The sequence below is a fragment of the Spea bombifrons genome, chromosome 9 (genome assembly GCF_027358695.1).
Source record: "Spea bombifrons isolate aSpeBom1 chromosome 9, aSpeBom1.2.pri, whole genome shotgun sequence".
Taxonomy (NCBI): Eukaryota; Metazoa; Chordata; class Amphibia; order Anura; family Pelobatidae; genus Spea; species Spea bombifrons.
The window spans coordinates 15,177,478-15,182,477 of NC_071095.1; the positions used below are offsets into that span (position 1 = coordinate 15,177,478).

A 5,000-nucleotide genomic window follows, 5' to 3' on the forward strand; every position below is an offset into this window, starting at 1 on the left:
AGGACAGAGAAGGTGAGAAGGTTCAAATAAGGGTTTAAAGCTTTGATGATGAGCAAGAAACACATGGCAAAAAGCTCTCCCCGGACTGTGAGAAAAGAAAAAGCTTACAACACCTGGTATTCCCAGGCGGTCTCCCATCCTGGTACTAACCAGGCCCAACCCTGCTTAGCTTCCGAGATCAGACGAGATCGGGCGCTTTCAGGGTGGTATTGCCGCAGGTGTGAAAGTTTTTTATTTTACTTCTCTTATTCTGTTGCTGCTGCTGCTGCTGCTGCTTGTCGTCAGACAGAAAGAATTATTAGCCCTGGGACAGGACAGAGAAGGTGAGAAGGTTCAAATAAGGGTTTAAAGCTTTGATGATGAGCAAGAAACACATGGCAAAAAGCTCTCCCCGGACTGTGAGAAAAAATTAAAAGCCTACAACACCTGGTATTCCCAGGCGGTCTCCCATCCAAGTACTAACCAGGCCCAACCCTGCTTAGCTTCCGAGATCAGACGAGATCGGGCGCTTTCAGGGTGGTATGGCCACAGGTGTGAAAGTTTTTTATTTTACTTCTCTTATTCTGTTGCTGCTGCTGCTGCTTGTCGTCAGACAGAAAGAATTATAAGCCCTGGGACAGGACAGAGAAGGTGAGAAGGTTCAAATAAGGGTTTAAAGCTTTGATGATGAGCAAGAAACACATGGCAAAAAGCTCTCCCCGGACTGTGAGAAAAGAAAAAGCTTACAACACCTGGTATTCCCAGGCGGTCTCCCATCCTGGTACTAACCAGGCCCAACCCTGCTTAGCTTCCGAGATCAGACGAGATCGGGCGCTTTCAGGGTGGTATGGCCGCAGGTGTGAAAGTTTTTTATTTCACTTCTCTTATTCTGCTGCTGCTGCTGCTGCTGCTGCTGCTGCTTGTCGTCAGACAGAAATAATTATAAGCCCTGGGACAGGACAGAGAAGGTGAGAAGGTTCAAATAAGGGTTTAAAGCTTTGATGATGAGCAAGAAACACATGGCAAAAAGCTCTCCCCGGACTGTGAGAAAAAATTAAAAGCCTACAACACCTGGTATTCCCAGGCGGTCTCCCATCCAGGTACTAACCAGGCCCAACCCTGCTTAGTTTCCGAGATCAGACGAGATCGGGCGCTTTCAGGGTGGTATGGCCGCAGGTGTGAAAGTTTTTTATTTTACTTCTCTTATTCTGTTGCTGCTGCTGCTGCTGCTGCTGCTGCTGCTGCTGCTGCTGCTGCTGCTGCTGCTGCTTGTCGTCACACAGAAAGAATTATAAGCACTGGGACAGGACAGAGAAGGTGAGAAGGTTCAAATAAGGGTTTAAAGCTTTGATGATGAGCAAGAAACACATGGCAAAAAGCTCTCCCCGGACTGTGAGAAAAAATTAAAAGCCTACAACACCTGGTATTCCCAGGCGGTCTCCCATCCAGGTACTAACCAGGCCCAACCCTGCTTAGCTTCCGAGATCAGACAAGATTGGGCGCTTTCAGGGTGGTATGGCCGCAGGTGTGAAAGTTTTTTATTTTACTTCTCTTATTCTGTTGCTGCTGCTGCTGCTGCTTGTCGTCAGACAGAAAGAATTATTAGCCCTGGGACAGGACAGAGAAGGTGAGAAGGTTCAAATAAGGGTTTAAAGCTTTGATGATGAGCAAGAAACACATGGCAAAAAGCTCTCCCCGGACTGTGAGAAAAAATTAAAAGCCTACAACACCTGGTATTCCCAGGCGGTCTCCCATCCAAGTACTAACCAGGCCCAACCCTGCTTAGCTTCCGAGATCAGACGAGATCGTGCGCTTTCAGGGTGGTATGGCCGCAGGTGTGAAAGTGTTTTATTTTACTTCTCTTATTCTGTTGCTGCTGCTGCTGCTTGTCGTCAGACAGAAAGAATTATAAGCCCTGGGACAGGACAGAGAAGGTGAGAAGGTTCAAATAAGGGTTTAAAGCTTTGATGTTGAGCAAGAAACACATGGCAAAAAGCTCTCCCCGGACTGTGAGAAAAGAAAAAGCTTACAACACCTGGTATTCCCAGGCGGTCTCCCATCCTGGTACTAACCAGTCCCAACCCCGCTTAGCTTCCGAGATCAGACGAGATCGGGCGCTTTCAGGGTGGTATGGCCGCAGGTGTGAAAGTTTTTTATTTTACTTCTCTTATTCTTCTGCTGCTGCTGCTGCTGCTGCTGCTGCTGCTGCTGCTGCTGCTGCTGCTGCTGCTGCTGCTGCTGCTGCTGCTGCTGCTTGTCGTCAGACAGAAATAATTATAAGCCCTGGGACAGGACAGAGAAGGTGAGAAGGTTCAAATAAGGGTTTAAAGCTTTGATGATGAGCAAGAAACACATGGCAAAAAGCTCTCCCCGGACTGTGAGAAAAAATTAAAAGCCTACAACACCTGGTATTCCCAGGCGGTCTCCCATCCAGGTACTAACCAGGCCCAACCCTGCTTAGCTTCCGAGATCACACGAGATCACGCGCTTTCAGGGTGGTATGGCCGCAGGTGTGAAAGTTTTTTATTTTACTTCTCTTATTCTTCTGCTGCTGCTGCTGCTGCTGCTGCTGCTGCTGCTGCTGCTGCTGCTGCTGCTGCTGCTGCTGCTGCTGCTGCTGCTGCTGCTGCTGCTGCTTGTCGTCAGACAGAAATAATTATAAGCCCTGGGACAGGACAGAGAAGGTGAGAAGGTTCAAATAAGGGTTTAAAGCTTTGATGATGAGCAAGAAACACATGGCAAAAAGCTCTCCCCGGACTGTGAGAAAAAATTAAAAGCCTACAACACCTGGTATTCCCAGGCGGTCTCCCATCCAGGTACTAACCAGGCCCAACCCTGCTTAGCTTCCGAGATCAGACGAGATCGGGCGCTTTCAGGGTGGCATGGCCGCAGGTGTGAAAGTGTTTTATTTTACTTCTCTTATTCTGTTGCTGCTGCTGCTGCTTGTCGTCAGACAGAAAGAATTATAAGCCCTGGGACAGGACAGAGAAGGTGAGAAGGTTCAAATAAGGGTTTAAAGCTTTGATGATGAGCAAGAAACATGGCAAAAAGCTCTCCCCGGACTGTGAGAAAAAATTAAAAGCCTACAACACCTGGTATTCCCAGGCGGTCTCCCATCCAAGTACTAACCAGGCCCAACCCTGCTTAGCTTCCGAGATCAGACGAGATCGTGCGCTTTCAGGGTGGTATGGCCGCAGGTGTGAAAGTTTTTTATTTTACATCTCTTATTCTGTTGCTGCTGCTGCTTGTCGTCAGACAGAAAGAATTATAAGCCCTGGGACAGGACAGAGAAGGTGAGAAGGTTCAAATAAGGGTTTAAAGCTTTGATGATGAGCAAGAAACACATGGCAAAAAGCTCTCCCCGGACTGTGAGAAAAGAAAAAGCCTACAACACCTGGTATTCCCAGGCGGTCTCCCATCCAAGTACTAACCAGGCCCAACCCTGCTTAGCTTCCGAGATCAGACGAGATCGGGCGCTTTCAGGGTGGTATGGCCGCAGGTGTGAAAGTTTTTTATTTTACTTCTCTTATTCTGTTGCTGCTGCTGCTGCTTGTCGTCAGACAGAAAGAATTATAAGCCCTGGGACAGGACAGAGAAGGTGAGAAGGTTCAAATAAGGGTTTAAAGCTTTGATGATGAGCAAGAAACACATGGCAAAAAGCTCTCCCCGGACTGTGAGAAAAGAAAAAGCTTACAACACCTGGTATTCCCAGGCGGTCTCCCATCCTGGTACTAACCAGGCCCAACCCTGCTTAGCTTCCGAGATCAGACGAGATCGGGCGCTTTCAGGGTGGTATTGCCGCAGGTGTGAAAGTTTTTTATTTTACTTCTCTTATTCTGTTGCTGCTGCTGCTGCTGCTGCTTGTCGTCAGACAGAAAGAATTATTAGCCCTGGGACAGGACAGAGAAGGTGAGAAGGTTCAAATAAGGGTTTAAAGCTTTGATGATGAGCAAGAAACACATGGCAAAAAGCTCTCCCCGGACTGTGAGAAAAAATTAAAAGCCTACAACACCTGGTATTCCCAGGCGGTCTCCCATCCAAGTACTAACCAGGCCCAACCCTGCTTAGCTTCCGAGATCAGACGAGATCGGGCGCTTTCAGGGTGGTATGGCCACAGGTGTGAAAGTTTTTTATTTTACTTCTCTTATTCTGTTGCTGCTGCTGCTGCTTGTCGTCAGACAGAAAGAATTATAAGCCCTGGGACAGGACAGAGAAGGTGAGAAGGTTCAAATAAGGGTTTAAAGCTTTGATGATGAGCAAGAAACACATGGCAAAAAGCTCTCCCCGGACTGTGAGAAAAGAAAAAGCTTACAACACCTGGTATTCCCAGGCGGTCTCCCATCCTGGTACTAACCAGGCCCAACCCTGCTTAGCTTCCGAGATCAGACGAGATCGGGCGCTTTCAGGGTGGTATGGCCGCAGGTGTGAAAGTTTTTTATTTTACTTCTCTTATTCTGCTGCTGCTGCTGCTGCTGCTGCTGCTGCTTGTCGTCAGACAGAAATAATTATAAGCCCTGGGACAGGACAGAGAAGGTGAGAAGGTTCAAATAAGGGTTTAAAGCTTTGATGATGAGCAAGAAACACATGGCAAAAAGCTCTCCCCGGACTGTGAGAAAAAATTAAAAGCCTACAACACCTGGTATTCCCAGGCGGTCTCCCATCCAGGTACTAACCAGGCCCAACCCTGCTTAGTTTCCGAGATCAGACGAGATCGGGCGCTTTCAGGGTGGTATGGCCGCAGGTGTGAAAGTTTTTTATTTTACTTCTCTTATTCTGTTGCTGCTGCTGCTGCTGCTGCTGCTGCTGCTGCTGCTGCTGCTGCTGCTTGTCGTCACACAGAAAGAATTATAAGCACTGGGACAGGACAGAGAAGGTGAGAAGGTTCAAATAAGGGTTTAAAGCTTTGATGATGAGCAAGAAACACATGGCAAAAAGCTCTCCCCGGACTGTGAGAAAAAATTAAAAGCCTACAACACCTGGTATTCCCAGGCGGTCTCCCATCCAGGTACTAACCAGGCCCA

At 48.0% G+C, this 5,000-nt stretch overlaps 16 non-coding genes across 16 annotated transcripts in view; all 16 read right to left on the bottom strand.

The window, feature by feature from the left end:
• Window positions 1-101: 101 nt before the first annotated feature.
• On the bottom strand, window positions 102-220 carry LOC128463697 (5S ribosomal RNA). The gene has a single exon (XR_008343578.1). It is a non-coding gene; the product is annotated as a 5S ribosomal RNA (ribosomal RNA).
• Window positions 221-414: 194 nt separating this feature from the next.
• On the bottom strand, window positions 415-533 carry LOC128462437 (5S ribosomal RNA). The gene has a single exon (XR_008342386.1). It is a non-coding gene; the product is annotated as a 5S ribosomal RNA (ribosomal RNA).
• Window positions 534-719: 186 nt separating this feature from the next.
• LOC128462825 (5S ribosomal RNA) lies at window positions 720-838 on the bottom strand. The gene has a single exon (XR_008342752.1). It is a non-coding gene; the product is annotated as a 5S ribosomal RNA (ribosomal RNA).
• Window positions 839-1,038: 200 nt separating this feature from the next.
• Window positions 1,039-1,157, bottom strand: LOC128463466 (5S ribosomal RNA). Its single transcript, XR_008343360.1, has one exon. It is a non-coding gene; the product is annotated as a 5S ribosomal RNA (ribosomal RNA).
• A 230-nt stretch (window positions 1,158-1,387) lies between these two features.
• On the bottom strand, window positions 1,388-1,506 carry LOC128464840 (5S ribosomal RNA). The gene has a single exon (XR_008344651.1). It is a non-coding gene; the product is annotated as a 5S ribosomal RNA (ribosomal RNA).
• A 191-nt stretch (window positions 1,507-1,697) lies between these two features.
• Window positions 1,698-1,816, bottom strand: LOC128463070 (5S ribosomal RNA). Its single transcript, XR_008342984.1, has one exon. It is a non-coding gene; the product is annotated as a 5S ribosomal RNA (ribosomal RNA).
• A 186-nt stretch (window positions 1,817-2,002) lies between these two features.
• LOC128465024 (5S ribosomal RNA) lies at window positions 2,003-2,121 on the bottom strand. Its single transcript, XR_008344824.1, has one exon. It is a non-coding gene; the product is annotated as a 5S ribosomal RNA (ribosomal RNA).
• Window positions 2,122-2,372: 251 nt separating this feature from the next.
• On the bottom strand, window positions 2,373-2,491 carry LOC128464734 (5S ribosomal RNA). The gene has a single exon (XR_008344551.1). It is a non-coding gene; the product is annotated as a 5S ribosomal RNA (ribosomal RNA).
• A 263-nt stretch (window positions 2,492-2,754) lies between these two features.
• Window positions 2,755-2,873, bottom strand: LOC128462688 (5S ribosomal RNA). The gene has a single exon (XR_008342624.1). It is a non-coding gene; the product is annotated as a 5S ribosomal RNA (ribosomal RNA).
• A 186-nt stretch (window positions 2,874-3,059) lies between these two features.
• LOC128463071 (5S ribosomal RNA) lies at window positions 3,060-3,178 on the bottom strand. Its single transcript, XR_008342985.1, has one exon. It is a non-coding gene; the product is annotated as a 5S ribosomal RNA (ribosomal RNA).
• A 183-nt stretch (window positions 3,179-3,361) lies between these two features.
• On the bottom strand, window positions 3,362-3,480 carry LOC128466865 (5S ribosomal RNA). Its single transcript, XR_008345641.1, has one exon. It is a non-coding gene; the product is annotated as a 5S ribosomal RNA (ribosomal RNA).
• A 186-nt stretch (window positions 3,481-3,666) lies between these two features.
• On the bottom strand, window positions 3,667-3,785 carry LOC128463698 (5S ribosomal RNA). Its single transcript, XR_008343579.1, has one exon. It is a non-coding gene; the product is annotated as a 5S ribosomal RNA (ribosomal RNA).
• A 194-nt stretch (window positions 3,786-3,979) lies between these two features.
• On the bottom strand, window positions 3,980-4,098 carry LOC128462438 (5S ribosomal RNA). Its single transcript, XR_008342387.1, has one exon. It is a non-coding gene; the product is annotated as a 5S ribosomal RNA (ribosomal RNA).
• Window positions 4,099-4,284: 186 nt separating this feature from the next.
• LOC128462826 (5S ribosomal RNA) lies at window positions 4,285-4,403 on the bottom strand. Its single transcript, XR_008342753.1, has one exon. It is a non-coding gene; the product is annotated as a 5S ribosomal RNA (ribosomal RNA).
• Window positions 4,404-4,603: 200 nt separating this feature from the next.
• LOC128463467 (5S ribosomal RNA) lies at window positions 4,604-4,722 on the bottom strand. Its single transcript, XR_008343361.1, has one exon. It is a non-coding gene; the product is annotated as a 5S ribosomal RNA (ribosomal RNA).
• A 221-nt stretch (window positions 4,723-4,943) lies between these two features.
• LOC128463468 (5S ribosomal RNA) overlaps window positions 4,944-5,000 on the bottom strand; it is a 119-nt gene continuing 62 nt past the window's right edge. The window contains exon 1 of the ribosomal RNA XR_008343362.1: window positions 4,944-5,000. This exon is cut by the window's right edge and continues 62 nt beyond it. This is a non-coding gene — a ribosomal RNA (5S ribosomal RNA).